Below are 15,435 nucleotides of genomic sequence, written 5' to 3' on the forward strand. Positions count from 1 at the left end.
CGGGCTCTTAAGGCGCCTGTCTCCCGCCCTACCTCTCACGCGGGCGCTGCGCTGGCCGCCGTGGCCAATCACAGAGCACGTCACGTCGCAGCAGCCAATCGGAAAGGCCGGGGAATATTAAGTCAACCTCTGGGCCTCCCCTCGCTCCACGTTGGAGGATGGTTAGTGTATTTCGCCGCAATGGGCTCTTTTCGCCCGGTCTGGTGAAATCCAGGGCCATCGCGCTTTTTGCGAGGCTCAGCCAGAGAATGCGAAGGGGAGAGACAGGACAAAAGTTGAGGCGAATCCGGAGGCATGCCTATGGGTCTCCAGGTGCGAGCTCTGAAAGTGACGAGAGGGCTAGGAAAGGATGAACGTGGCGCCCTAGGAATATTGAAGACAAACTTAGACCCCAAATAAATTATTTAATGAGAGGCTTGTCATTTTGTTGCATTTTATTTTGTAGTTGTCTGATGCGGAGATAATGTCGGAGCTATTGGTATGGTAGGTATGTGGCCTCAGGATTTAATGAGAATTTAATACCAAGATAAGTCGGGTTTTAATTCAGCGAGCTCTTTCCTGCAAGATCCTTTGACGCAATGGATGAGATTAAGAAGGAAATACGGTAAGAAGGTCCTGGGGGTTTGGGGGGAAGCGCACGGTCTAGTGGGGACTCGTCAATAGAAGTACTAGGAGGGGCAGGAGAGGGGGCAGTGAAATGGCTTTGCTAGGGATGTGGGGTATCGTGGATAGTTTTCAGGAGTGAGAAGATCTTAGAACTACATCTTTTTTTAAGCTCTTTATGTTTACGGTATGAGACTTCCGTTTTTACAGAAGAAACAAAATGGAGTCAAGGTGGGGCGTAGTTTCTATTTTGTATCTTTGAAGAGGTCCTTAGTATATTATGTAGCATCTTTCCTGCTTAACGTTGGAGGCTCATTCAAGAAAAACTGCTGCTGCTACTGCTAAGTCGCTTCAGTCGTGTCCGACTCTGTGCGACCCCATAGACGGCAGCCCACCAGGCTCCGCCGTCCCTGGGATTCTCCAGGCAAGAAGACTGGAGTGGGTTGCCGTTTCCTTCTCCAGTGCATGAAAGGGAAAAGTGAAAGTGAAGTCGCTCAGTCGTCCGACTCTTAGCGACCCCATGGACTGTAGCCTACCAGGCTCCTCCGTCCATGGGATTTTCCAGGCAAGAGTACTGGAGTGGGGTGCCATTGCCTTCTCCTTCAAGAAAAACAAATGTTCTTAAATTTTTTATTTCTGTCTCTAGCTGCAAGAATGAGTCCAACGTTTCCAAGCAAGGTTGTTCTCCCCTGTTACTTAATCCAGATTCTGGCTGAAAAGATTCATTTCAAGGTATTGTTCACAGTTGCTTTCCATTATAATATGCTTGTGTCGTATTAGAATGAGATTAACATAGCTTTTGCTTATGTAGTTTTGTGAAAAGTCACAAGGCCTAAGGATAATACAAGAACTGAGAAATTGGTCTATGGGGGATGTTTTACTTGGCTGTAAGATGTGCAAAATATAGGACGTGGATTTAAAGCACTGTCATTGATCAGACTACTAGAAACTTTTCTAGCACTCAACCAATTAAGACCTGAATGAGACTAAATAGAAATAATTAAGTTTTCAATTAAAAACTGGTTGCCTTAATTTTTTTTTTTTTTGGCAGCAGTTTTGTAGAAGTGTAGCACATATATCATGTAATTAACCCATTTCAAGGGCATGATTGGATGGATGGGTTTTCGTATATTTATGAGTTGTGCAATGATCACCTTTTAGGATATTATCATCACCCCCAAAAGACTCCATTTGCATTAGCAATCATTCCTTATATTTTCCCTCCCCTAGTCCTTGGAAACCACGAATGTTTGTCTGGGTGAGTGCTTAGTCACTCAGTGGTGTCCAACTCTTTGCCCCCCTTTGTACTGTAGCCCGCCAGGCTCCTCTGTCCATGGGAGTTTTCAGGCAAGAATACTGGAGTGGGTTGTCATTTTTCTCCTCCAGGGAACATTCCTGACCAGGGATTGAGCCTGTGTCTCCTACTTTGCAGGCAGATTCTTTACCCGCTGAGTCTGTAGATTTGCTTATTCCAGATATTTTCATATAAATGGAATCAAAAACTAGTCTGTGGTCTTGTGACTGGCTTCATTCACTTGGAATATTTTTAAGGTTCCTTCATGTTATAGTATCAGTCCTTCATTTATTTTTATCACCCGCCCCAAATATTCCATTGTATGGGTATACAACATTTTATTTGTTGATTCATCAGTTGGTGGACATATAGGTTGTTTCCATTTTGAGGGGCTGTTATGAATAATGCTGCCATGAACAATTGTGTACACGTTTGTGGGGAGGGATATGTTTTCATTCTTCTTGACTATAGACCTAAGTGTGGAATTGCTGGGTCATACTGCTACTCTTCTCTTTATCCTTTTGAGGCAATGCCAGACTTTTTCCAAAGTGGTTGTACCATTTTACATTCCCATGAGCGATGAAGGGTTCCAGTTTCTCCATATTCTCATGGGTGTGAAGTGGTATCATTGTGGTGGTTGCCCTTATTTTTAAGGACTTTTTCACACATTTGTAAGAAATTTTTTAGAGGGTGCTCTTTGGGTGCAGAGACAATGTCGTTCAGTCACCAAGTCGGAAATAGTGTCTAAGGTGAATTTGTCTGTTTAGTCCTTAACCTACAAATAGATAACATGAGTTTCTGCTATAATGTCACATGTTCCTGAAAAAAAACTCATGCTCAGCACAATTGTGTTTGAAGATGTAAGGCTTATGGGAATAATAGGATTAGGATTGACTACTCAATATACGCAATTTGATAATCTCTAAAAAGTGTTGGTATCAGGATAGTACGCTTATGCTTTCAACCCGTTAAAGGTAACGTTAAACGGAGACTTAAAGTTACCATCATGGAGTATTAAAGGGGCAGTGCTTGTGGGTGTTGGACATTTCCGACGGAAGTAGAGCCCTGGGTGAACGGGCTGCTGTTAAGATGGGTTCAGAGGTGATCTAACCTGCTGAGAGCCGGGCACGGAGGTGGGTCCTGCTCCTAAGGGAGTCCAGGTGCAGGCACTCATTTTTCATTTTCTTAAGCTAGAGCTGCCAGTTCAGCATCAGAGTACAAAGAGATATTGTTTCTTTCCTGCTGAATTAGTTCATGAGAATGTGGCTCTCAAAGTCTTGACAGTATTCATCTAATTCTTCATTACAGATGGGTTTCAGAAAACTGCGATGCTGGGGAACAATTGACTTAAATGCACACCTGCTGAATGAAAGTAACCAACTTACTTTACAGCCACAGGGGGTCGCTGCTGTGGGTATTCTTAGTGTGCAATCCTTTATAAATGGAATCATTGATGTTGAGTTGTATTTATGTATTTTTACATTTGCTAATAAGCTTTACATACTTTTTGTTGCTATTTTTCATTTTTTTCCTGGTCACATTGAAGTTCTCAATTTAATCATGTGATTGTATCTTTGCTTCCTTCGATAGCTTCATATCCAATGATTAAACGTTTTCACTGCTGTTCACATAATGAACTTATGTGATTACTGAATACGTGAATGAGGATATGTAAGCTGTATTAAAGATATTATTTGTAGAAAGCATTGACCAGTGCAAAAAATAATTTGAAATAAACTATCTCTTTTCAGGAATTACATTCTTGAAGATGTCGGAAAAAGATTCCTGGGTCTTGGAAGAGAATTACTAAAACTGCAGGGGAGGTAGTATAATATCTTTCTTTTTTTAGCATATTAAGTATTCCTGGTACAAAAGCAGTGAGTGGGAAGGGGAGGATTGTCCAAGTAAAAAATATATTTATAGAGGGTTGAGTGAAATCTAATTTTCTGTCTTATGTTATAAAATCTCATTAATTGCTTACTTGGGGAAAAATAAGTAACAGCTAATGCTTACTGAGTTGTACTAAATGTTTTGTATGTGCACAATTTTTTGTTTTTAACACATTTTTCTCAACTATGATCGCAAAAATAGAGGTTTTGCCTTCTAGGACTGGTGTCGTCCTTATTGAATACCTGTCTTTTTGTCAGATTTTTAGCTAGTTTTACATTTATTTGTCATCCTGATATAATAAAATGTATTTCTAGTAACTGAAATATTCTCGCTGAATTTTTCATCCTGTTGGTTCTCTGAGGATTTTTGTTTCAAAAGGCCTTGGGGTTTTGAAATTATTGGTGACTGAATAAAGTCAGTTCTGAATCCGATCCTTGCCCATGAATTTTAGACCTTTTCAGTTAATTCATAAGTTGTACGTTTTACTTTTTTGGATATGGATTATGACCTTCTGGGACTTCCCTTGTGGCTTGGTTGGTTAAGAATCCACCTGCAATGCGGGAGACCTTGGTTCGATTCCTGGGTTGGGAAGATCCCCTGGAGAAGGGAAAGGCTACCCACTCCAGTATTCTGGTGGGAGAATTCCATGGACCGTATAGTCCATGGGGTTGCAAGGAGTTGGACACAACTGAGCGACTTTCACTTCACTTCTGACCTTCTGTGTTAGTGTTTATTGCTGTGTAACAGATTGCTCAATATTTGGCAATTTAAAACAAACACTGATCAAACAGTTAGGAAAGGAGGTAGAAGAGAGACATCAGCTTCCAAACTGTCTTCGGTTTGCAAGCCTCCATTCCCTGATGGCTGTTGGCTGAAGGGTTCAGTTCTTCCCCATGTGAACCTCTCCATGGGCTGCCTGAGTGATAGCTGGCTTTCCCCAGAGGGACTGGTCTAAGAGAGAAAGGCCAAGACGGAAGCTTGTCTTTTAATACTTTTTTTTTTTTCAAATACGCTTGAAAGTGACAAAATACCGCTTCTGCCCTGTTCTGTTGGTCTTAGCGTGGTATAGGTGGGCACTGGACAAAGGTGTGACTACCAAGGGGTGAGGGCTCATCAGAGACCATCTTGGAGCCTGACTACCACAGTGTAATTAAACACTTTGATTAAGTATTATTGTTGTTGGACCCATTCCCCCTCTCCTAATTCCTCCTAGGTGGAAGTGGTTAGAGAAACTCAGTAGCCCTAAACCATGGATAGAAATTGTGTATCCTTTGCCTTATTATTTTGGTTGGGGTGCAGAATGACTTGGAAAAGTTGAAATTTCTATTTAGAGTTTTTCAAGGAATGTAGTCTGATTGCTTGTAGGCAGTTACACAAATATTTGACATCGGGTGGAGTAAAAATACAAATATGCAGCAGCAGAATTAGAGTGGTTTGCCCTTTCTCCCCAAAGGGTGAGTATATGTCCTTTTCTTTCTGCTGGTCGCCGCCACCATGGGCTCTGTCCCTCTTAATGAGCAAAACATAGACCTTGTCAAGCAGTCATAATGTTCCAAATAGGCAGAATTCAATTAGTTCTGGAAACTTGTTATCTTTTGAGTCTTTTCCCATCATCACTGCTTGAAAGTTCTTTGTTAGCAGAGACGACTCTCCCACTTTTACTTTAAAGTTTTAGTGTTTATGATTATTGGAAACCTTGTCTAATAACAAACACATTACATACAGAACGAGGCATAACCATTTTGGGGATGTGTTAAGGTATGGGTACTCTTCCATTATCAGGGTTAATGTTGAGAAGATACCTCCAAGTTAGCATAAGCTAACCTGTACAAAGTAGTAAATGACATGCTTGAAATTATCTTTGTTATGAGTTTTTTCCAGTCATAGTAAAATTGGAAGTCTTATCTGTTCTACGTGAGAAAATGGAAAACTAGAAAAGTGTATTTATGTATTTTTAAAAGGGAGCTAAGCAATAAAAACTTAAAACTTAAAACGAGAGCTTAAGTTGAAAATAAGTACAAATGTCCAATGATTAAACTTTTCCACTGCTGTTCACATCATGATTTGTTGTGATTAATGTATGTGAATGAGGACATAATGAAGAAAAGAAAATCATGAGGCATATAGTTAAGATGTGGTTTTTGTACATTGACTTGCCTGTAAATGTTTTTCCTTTTAGGAATAAAATTGAAGGGTGTTTTTCTTAGAGAACACCATGTGTGAGATTTATCAAGAATTTGAAGATTGATATAAGGTAAGAAGTTTATAAACTTTAAGATAGTAATTTTTAAAAATTAATTTACTTATTGGCTGTGCTGCGTGGCACGGGGGATCTTCCTAGTCACAGATTGAACCTGTGCACCCTGCAGTGGGAAGTGCAGTCTCAACCTCTGGACCACAGGGGAAGTCCATATATACGTTTTTAGTTTTGACAAAAGAAGACAAAAAAATCTGACTTGAGAAAAAAATTGGATTTTGTATTCGTTATGTATTGAGCATAATGGATATTTAATTAAAATTTTTCCTTATTCAGCTTTCAAAGATAAAAAATATTATTTCAAAGATAGTATAATTTTCATTTGATTCAGGAGAGGCTGTTGGGTGTGTGGAGGGGTGGCAGGACTTTTAACCTTGATAGTCATCTTTTTTTAAAAAAATAATGATATAATTCTTTCAGGCCCTGAAATTCTTAGAGGTCATCTATTCTGGGGTTTAAATTGGTTGAACTTATTGGATATTCTATAAATAATTTTTGGTATGCCGGTGGATGACCATGCTTTTACTTGAGCTTTGTTCAAGAACAGTAGATAGGCAGGTAGTCAGAGCTGAGAATCTCAAACCTAATACCAGATTAACCTGCTATGAATTAAGCATGGTATCTTGGGGTGTTTCTCAAACTTAACTAAGTTAATTTTCTATTTCTTAAAGTTTGATATAAATTTTATGGCCCTTAGTGATAAGATATATGAAGTAAATGCATTCAAAAACAGAATTTAAACATTAATGAGCTGGATGCTACTGTTTTCCAGAAGTAAACATAGTACTGGCTGCTGTTCAATAAATTTTATATACATATGGTCTTGTGCTTTGTGACTGTGAAGTTTTACAATCTGGACAACAGTACAGTTATCCAGAACTTCAATCTTTTGCAGTCCTTATGTCTATTGAAATGAGGGGAGGGGCTATAAATTCTCAATAAATTTAAATACTCTTAAGGGTGTTTTTGGACTGTCTGCAAATCTTTATTTGAAGAATTCTATATAACATTATCTCCAAACATTCTTCCAATGAGTATTTCAGAGTCTGGGAATTAACATTCTTTTCAGAAAAACTTCAGTTTTATTTGATCTAGAAATTGGCTTGGCTAGTAGTTAACTAAATTGGGTTTAAAGTTGACTATTTTGTGAATTACCAACACAAGTTTTTCTTTTTTAGATACAGGTCCTTTGTGCCATTTCAACATTCGTGAATGTTTTCACATTGTAGTTAAACAGCACCTGACCCACAACAACACAGCTGAACTTTTAGTTATCACAATATTAACTGAATTATTGCATAAACTTGGCTATGGCTCTTTATTACAGAATCATTATGCAAAGAAAAGGTGTGTATCAAGAATGGTAACAGTTACATCACTTCTTCCCAAGTTTTGGTCATTGAACATCTATTAGTTACACAGATAGCAAAGCATGTAACTGTGTTGCCTCCTTTCTCCCAGTGATAAACCCATGGAACATTTTACAAAAATGGATAATCAGAAGAGGGAATTGGTCAATAAATATGACTGAACTATAAAGAAATGAAAAGTGATTAACACTGCAGGTAAAATTAGTGTTAGAAGCTTTGAAAATGGCCACTGCAAAGCAAATATAGGATGATACCACAACCTAAATGAAGCTACAGTAAGAGTCTGATGAATATAAAAGCAAGGTAAAGTTGTTTGAACATCTTCTAGTGTAAATTTCACCGAGAACAGAAAGCCGTTTATGGTTGAAATGGAGCATTTACTTCTCCTTTGTAGTGTAATCAAGAACAAATACCAATCAGTTTGGCATTGAAGTTAGTTGCTGCATTGAAGGAAATGGTAATTACAAGGACATCTATTTACTGCCAGTGAAGGCTGGTTTCATCTCAAAGTCAACACAAATTAATGTTAAACTACCAATGAAGCTACAAGCTCAGATAAGGATGCTGCTGTGAAATGTGCATTCAGATTCCAAGAATTACGGGCAGTCCTTGCTTTGTACAGTAGTGAGAGGCTGTACTGTGGAAAAACTGCAGGATTTGGATGGGATGTAAATGGAGTTAGAAGATAAAGATGACTGTGAGAGTGTTGACAACTGCTGCCATTCAAGAAACAGTTCTAGGTACATGTAGGAGGCAGAACTTAGTGAAGTTTTATATGAGGAAAGCAGTCGTAAACAATGAATGTGTCTCGAAGTGATGTTGAACAACTTCACATTGAAGGAACTCGCAGAGCTGTATCATGGCACTGACTGTTAAAAGATAAAGTTTTGGAAGCCGATTCAAACTTCGAAATGAGTATGACAGTTTGCCAAGGCGTAGATAAGATGCCTTGGCATCTCACTCCATATTATGTTTTATAATGAGAAAGCAAGCACATTTCAAAACTACTTGATACATTTTTTATGAAGAAATAAAACAATTTTCAGTGTCTCTAGTGGTTTGTTTTGGGGTTTTTTTGTTTGGTGGGGGAGATTGTTGTTGGGTTTGATTTTTTTTTTTGGCTGCACCACGTGGCTTGTGGGACCATAGTTCCCCAACCAGGAATTGATCTTAACCTCAGCAGTGAAAGCCACAAAGCCTAACAACTGGACTGCCAGGGAATTCCCAATGTTCGTAGTGTTTTAAATATTACTTTAAAACTATAAATTACAAAATTACATTTATAACCAACATCAAGAGGTTTTTTTAATGTTTTGCCAAATCTTAAAGTCACAGAATAATTGTTAATTAACAATTATTGTTAATCCCATAGATTAAGACTGCACCATTTCAGCTTGTGTAGTTAAAGGCAGAACTGTCTGCGTTTAAAACAAGGTGAGTTTTTACATTCAATCAGACATAAGTGTATCAAGTCTAGAACTATAAGCTTTATTGACGCTTAACATTGTATGCTAATACATCAAGGCTTTGAAATAAAAATTTATATTACAAAGTCATTTGGACGTTGTAGGCAAAATCCTGTCTAACAATGAAAGAGAAAGTCACTCACTAGTGTCCAACTTGGACTCCATGGACTGTAGCCCACCAGGCTCCTCTGTGCGTGGAATTCTCCAGGCAAGAATACTGGGGTGAGTTGCCATTTCCTTCTCCAGGGGATCTTCCGGACCCAGGGATTGAACCTGGGTCTCCTGCACTGCTGGCAGATGCTTTACCGCTGAGTTACCAGGGGAGCCCCCAAATATGGTATGACTTTTTAAGTCGGATTTTTATTGACACCTTTTTAGGTAAACTAGTCCTTGGAATGGTAAGTGAAAAATGGAAGGCTTTTTAGAACTTGAAATTAACAACTATCCTTAAGCCTCTTGAGTAGGTCTACTTCAGCCTTACAGAACTAACTATATTTGCTTTTTAAACTGAACCAGAAGTGTACAACACCACTAAATCCACTAAATGGTTTTACAACTGATGCCAAAATCTTGTCTCTGTGCACTGATGCTGAACAGAAATAGTATGGAAGAGAAATAGTGGCTTTATTTGCCAAGCAAAGAGGGAACACAGTAGGCTAGCACCTCAAAAACGGCCTCCTTTAAGGAATAGGGAGAGGCTTTGTATCTCAATGAAGGTCCTGCTTTTTTTTCTTTTGCAAAATTTCAGAACAGCCAAAGCTGTCATCGCACACTCGGTAATCAGGTCATGTCTCCCTGAAGTTGAAACAACCTGTGACCTTTTTTGAAATGGTACAAGAGAATAGGGGGAGAAGAATGCCAGCTGCAAAGTATAATTCATACAGGATCAGAGTGATTAGTTTTGTTTATCTTTGTGAAGGACAAGTCTAGCAGCTAAAGAATAAACTGCTGCTACTGCTGCTACTGCTTTCAAGTCGCTTCAGTCGTGTCCGACTCTGTGCGACCCCATAGACGGCAGCCACCAGGCTCCGCCGTCCTTGGGATTCTCCAGGCAAGAATACTGGAGTGGGTTGCCATTTGCTTCTCCAGTGCATGAAAGGGAAAAGTGAAAGTGAAGTCGCTCAGTCGTGTCCGACTCTTAGCGACCCCATGGACTGCAGCCTACCAGGCTCCTCCATCCATGGGATTTTCCAGGCAAGAGTACTGGAGTGGGGTGCCATTGCCCTCTCCAAAGAATAAACAAGATTGCTTAATTCTAGCAGTCCTGTTTGGCTGGTATGTGCCTAAGACCATTCACACATTTATGTTTTTGCTACAACAGTATAGTGAGTACAAAAACGTGCCTACTCTCTTAAACACGAGAGTTTGCTATATTTTACTTTACTTCCAGTGAAGGCGTTTAGAAAAGACCGTTGACTGCTGTATTGGGAAGAGAACTGCACATGTACAGGCTCTGGGGAAACCAGTCAAGTTACAGCGTGACAAATGCTAACAGATCTCAAACAGTATCGCAGGACACGAACAGGATACTAACTATAGTACCTTATTCACTCCACTGTGCCTCTAGGGGCTTCCCTGGTAGCTCAGCTGGTAAAGAATCCGCCTGCGATGTAGGTAGACCCCGGTTCGATTCCTGGGTCAGGAAGATCCGCTGGAGCAGAAAATGACAACCCACTCCAGCATTCTTGCGTGGGAACGCCCATGGACAGAGGAGCCTGGCGGGCTACAGTCTATGGGGTCGTAAAGAGTTCGGCATGACTGAGCGACTTTCACATTCAGCCTCTTTAGAGTAACAAATCAAGCACGTCCACGACAGCTTTTGGGTATGACCAGATAGTTTGGTTCTGAAGAAATTCTCAATAAGCAATACCGTAGAACCAAGTAAATAACTGAAATGACCCAGTAATAGTCCTGTAATAAGGCCCTTGAAACCCGATTTTTCGGTGGCCGGTCGCGTCGGCAGTGTGGCGGGGGCCGCTGACGTCTCACAGGACCAGCGCTACGTGGCGTTTCTGCCGGCCGGGGCCGACCTCCCGCCAGACAGCTACGCCCGACAGGACTTCTCTTTTTCGAATCGTCCTGGTCACCGCACACCGCCCCTCTGAACTCACAAGCGCACGCGCGGCGCGGAAGCGAGTCCTCCCCGACTCCCACCCCCAAACAACCCCGGCCCCGGCCCCGGCCCCGGTTCCGGTTCCGGTTCCGGAAGTGCTGTGGCGGGCCGCGTATCGGGGTGGGCGGAGCGGGGCGGGGCGGGGCGTCGCTCCCGGAAGCGTCGGCCAGCCGGCTGGGCGGGGCTGCGGCTGCCACGTTGGAGCGGAACGTGGAGGTGGCCCCGGCCAGGAGGAGGGGCGGCGGCGAATGCTGGGAGAGTCCGACTGGCCCCGCGCTCACGCAGGAACCGGTCGCCGGGGGTCCCCGCCAGGTGCGTCCTCCTGTCCCCTCCTGTCCTCTTTGCGGGTCCTGGGGCCTTCGGGGAGAGCCCAGGCCCACGCCGGTACCCGGCATCGGTCTCCGCTGGTCCCCGCCAGCCTGCGGCCCGGTCTCCGGCGGCGGCGCGCCCGGGTCTTCGTTTCGGGCCCGGCGGGACAGCGGCTGGCGTCACGGCTGCTTCGGGGATCGCGCCGGCCCGCATCCGCCGACGTTTCCTCCGCTGAGCAGAAGCGCCCCTGAGGCTTGCGCCAGGGTGTCCAGCCTGGGCGCGTAGCTGGCGTCTGAGGTTAGGAGACCTTCGGACCCTGGTGCACAAAGAGGTGCGGTCCCCAAGGGCGAGGGAAGGAAACAGACCTCATCAGCATTACCTCGATTGACTTTAGTTTGGGATTTTTTGTTATTATTTGAGCTGTTGCCAGATTTAAAGGTTTATAGGTTTGGAGGAGCCTGGTGGGCTGCAGTCCATGGGGTCGCTAAGAGTCGGACATGACTGAGCGACTTCGCTGTCACTTAACTGGGATTGTTTGAAGGGCAGTCGCCGCCGGTCGCAGCCTGTATCTCGAAGGAAGTATCATTCAGTGTTGTATGTTTTTGCTACTGATTTACTATAATAAGAGGTTAAATTACGGGGGCAGGTGTAAAATAAATCAAAATGCTGCCTGGGCTTGTGGGCATTATAAACTTTTTCATAACTCGAGGAACTAATTTTACCCGGGTCATTCTGAAGTTTCAGTGATGGTCTGGAACAAGTCCTTCCCGCGAAACTGTCTTTTCTAACCACAGAAGACTGAAATTGATTGTCTTTGTGGGCAACTGAAACTGTTTAATCAGTAGTTAGAGCTTCGTCCTTGAATCATACTATCTTATGTTTTCTGTACATAACGATTGTTCTAGAGTTGGCTAAAGTTTACTTACCTTTTCTTAGTGGTTCTTCTGTCCTCCTGGTTTCTCTTTTCTCCCTAATTACAGCCCTGGGAATGGTTTGTAGACCCTTACGAGCTTTTGGATAAGTTGAAGTGTTTTTGTTGTTGCGAATTTATGTTACACACATCTGAGGTTATTTAGGAAATGTCAGATTTGAAATGGATTTCCAGTTATGTAACTTAATTTTATATAAGCAAGTTATTTTCTGAAACCAGTAAGAACAGAAAGAAATTTGTAAACTATAAAGAGCAGTGATTCTTAATCTTTTGAGATTCCTCTCTCTCTCTTTTTTCTAGAAGTATTTGTGATTTTATTTTGTTTTCTGATGTTCTTTTGATATTTATTTATTTCAAAATTTTTGTTGGAGTAGAGTTGCTTTACATTGCTGTTAGTTTCTGCTATGCAGCAAAGTGAATCGGTTATAGTATACATGTGTATCTCCTCCTTTTTGGATTTCCTTCCCATTGAGGTCACCACAGAGCATTGAGTCGAGTTCCCTGTGCTGCACAGGAGGTTCCCCTTTCTCCTTAGTTACCTATTTTATCCAGAGTATCAAGAGTGCATGTATGTCAATCCCAGTCTCCCAATTCTTCCCATCCTCCTTACCCCCCTTGGTATCTATAAGCTTGTTTTCTAGATCTCTGTCTGTATTTGTGACTTCAAATAATAAGTAAATCCACATACAAGCGATATTATCCAGTTGTTTTTCTGACTTCACACAGTTTGACACTCTCTAGGTATATCCACGTCTCTGCAAATGGCACTTTTTCACTCCATTTTATGGCTAAGAAGTATTACGTTGTGGGCTTCTGAGGTGGCTCAGTGGTAGAGAATCCGCTTGCCAATGCAGGAGATGCAGGTTTGATCCCTGGGCTGAGAAGATCCCCTGGAGAAGGAAATGGCAACCCACACCAGAATTCCTTGCCTGGGAAATCCCATGGACAGAGGAGCCTGGCAGGCTACAGTCTGTGGGGTCCCAAAGAGTTGGACACAACTTAATGAGTAAAGAACAGCAATGACATTGTATGTATCACTCTGCTCTGTTTTAAGGATCTGATGAAACTACTGGATCATCTTCCTAGAAACAGGCACATACACACATATGGGATTATCTGTGTAATTTCATGAGGTTTATACATTCCTAATTGAAGATTCTTATAAAGTGATATTATTAAATTATTACATTGTTTTTCTAGAAATGTCATAATTCTTAAATAGGTTAATTTCAGGGACTTCCCTGGTGGTCCAGTGATTGGGACTCCACACTTCTCTGGTAGAGTGGAGGGGAGGGCACCGATGGAATCACTGGTTGGGGAACTGGGGATCCCATATGCCATGTGATGTGGCCCAAAAAAGGGTTAATTTCAGCTCAGAAAGTTCTGTTTATTACGACTGCAGATAAGTGTGACACTATTTAGTTCAATGACCAGTGCATAGTTACATCTTTGATTTGGTTTTGGCTGAGTGAGATGAGCTTAGACCGTCAGTAACATTAAATAAATTCTCTGGAACAAATGTGCCCATCCTGATGAGATATCTTGCCCACACAAGGTGAGGTTTTATTAGAGACAGTGGCGGCCGGGTATTGTGTTTCTGGTTTGGGAGTCAGAGTTTCCAGTTCTGCTGCCTCTTTCACTTTTTACTTTCTGAGGTTTAGTTCAGCGCTCCATGTATGATAACATTGTGAGGTTGGAGCTTTTTAGAGGTTAGTGCTGTTGGGTTTTAGTGTTGCTCCACAAAATCAGCTTTTAGAAAATGCAGGGGAAAAGTTTCATTTCACTGCGCATAATTGTTGTGGAGAGAAACTTGGATGAATAAATAAAAGTTGTAGTCTGGATTGTAAATTTTCTTCAGTAGGTGTATTCTTCTGAAGATTCACTGGGGTAAACATTTTAAATGGTGACTTTTGTATTAGCTGCTGTTTACAAGCATTTATTTACCAGGTGCTAGGCACTGTTCTCTGTGAATTCTCACAGCAAACCCATGGCGTAGATGCTTTTATTATAGTTATTTTACCAAATGGTTAGCCAAGACACACATAGATAAAATTACATACCAAAAGTCAGAGCTAGGACACGTGGAACTGGGTTTTAAACTGACAGTGTTGGCTCCAGTCTCCATACTTTAACCGCTCTTCTTTTGGTACTGTCTTATAGGGGGCACGTGTGAACAAACCATTGTCCTCACAGTTTTCTTTCCATATTTTCACAGTGATTATGTTCTGTGCAAAATAGTTCCGAATGAAATAAATCTGCGTGGTGTGAATTCCAATCACATACAGTATTGAAAAAAATTACATAGAGCATTCCCTGGGAGTCCAGTGGTTAGGAATCTGTGCTTCCCCTGCAGGGTGATGCAGGTTCGATCGATCCCTGATCAATTAACTAAAATCCCATGCCACTCAGCACAGCCAGATAAATAAATTAAAATAAAAATATGTCTAAAAAACTACAGAAAGTTTTTAAAGCAAGTCTTACTTGGGAAATTGACATGGTTTAATCTAAGACTTCTTCAAGTTTTCACTTCTTCAAATTTTCAAGGAAACTAGTTACAACTAAATGATCAATTGTAGGAGAAGGAAATACACATGTGTCTGATGAAGCTGTATTTTCATAGTATTCTTAATAGTTTTGAGAATGCTTGTAGCTTATGATATTTTTGTTTAATTAGATTCAAACCGTTTAATGTAATTCAAGGCCATTGTTGTATAGTGTTTGATTTTTTTAAAAAACGATGGTATTTAAACCTTATGTTCAGTACAGGTTATTAAGTGGAACTGCTTCTGATGGCACATTGAGTACTAAGGCCAAGAAACAGATTTTATAAATGCTTTGAATTCCCTCTTAACTCTTTTATGTTCTTGTAAATTAGTCTCTCTCTTTCAGTAAATGTTACACATTAACTAAATGCTCCTGAATTCCTGTAGCCCTTGTACCTTTCCTCCTGGAGATATTGTAATTATATTCAATTGGGTTTAAAATATATATATATATATATATATATATGTAGCTATTTTGTTTTCAATATTAGAAATTATTCTAAAGGCATTTTAGGAAACCTTTTATTCCCCAAGCAGCACGTTCCCACTTTTTAAATAAGAAAAGATCCTTTAAACAGTTAAGAATTTAAAAATTAAATATTTTACTTAAAATTGGTCTTTCGAGCGCATCAGTCTTTTTGTATTCCTCTAAATATAGA

General features: G+C 41.0%; 1 protein-coding gene and 1 long non-coding RNA gene across 59 annotated transcripts in view; both read left to right on the forward strand.

Moving 5' to 3' along the window:
- Positions 1–131: 131 nt before the first annotated feature.
- LOC145543055 (uncharacterized) lies at positions 132–8,848 on the forward strand. Of its 9 annotated transcripts, none has more exons than XR_014080407.1 (8): positions 132–161; positions 446–604; positions 1,250–1,335; positions 3,206–3,307; positions 3,649–3,720; positions 5,967–6,041; positions 7,223–7,391; positions 7,506–8,464. It is a non-coding gene; the product is annotated as an uncharacterized LOC145543055 (long non-coding RNA). The 9 variants fall into 9 exon arrangements; XR_014080405.1 differs by having other exon boundaries at positions 154–312; XR_014080404.1 differs by having other exon boundaries at positions 7,223–8,464.
- Positions 8,849–11,236: 2,388 nt separating this feature from the next.
- The window catches only part of SEC31A (SEC31 homolog A, COPII component), a 62,142-nt gene continuing 57,943 nt past the window's right edge, over positions 11,237–15,435 (forward strand). For 37 of the 50 annotated variants that reach the window (XM_081582813.1, XM_081582871.1, XM_081582526.1 and 34 more), the window contains exon 1: positions 11,237–11,305. The gene's annotated coding sequence lies outside the window, so the exon portion shown is untranslated. Of the gene's footprint in view, positions 11,634–15,435 lie in introns of all 50 variants that reach the window. The other 13 variants (XM_081582625.1, XM_081582714.1, XM_081582678.1 and 10 more) reach the window with 1 other exon arrangement.

This window comes from Giraffa tippelskirchi, chromosome 1 (assembly GCF_054371585.1).
Source record: "Giraffa tippelskirchi isolate mGirTip1 chromosome 1, T2T-mGirTip1v1.2.pri, whole genome shotgun sequence".
NCBI classification, from domain to species: Eukaryota; Metazoa; Chordata; class Mammalia; order Artiodactyla; family Giraffidae; genus Giraffa; species Giraffa tippelskirchi.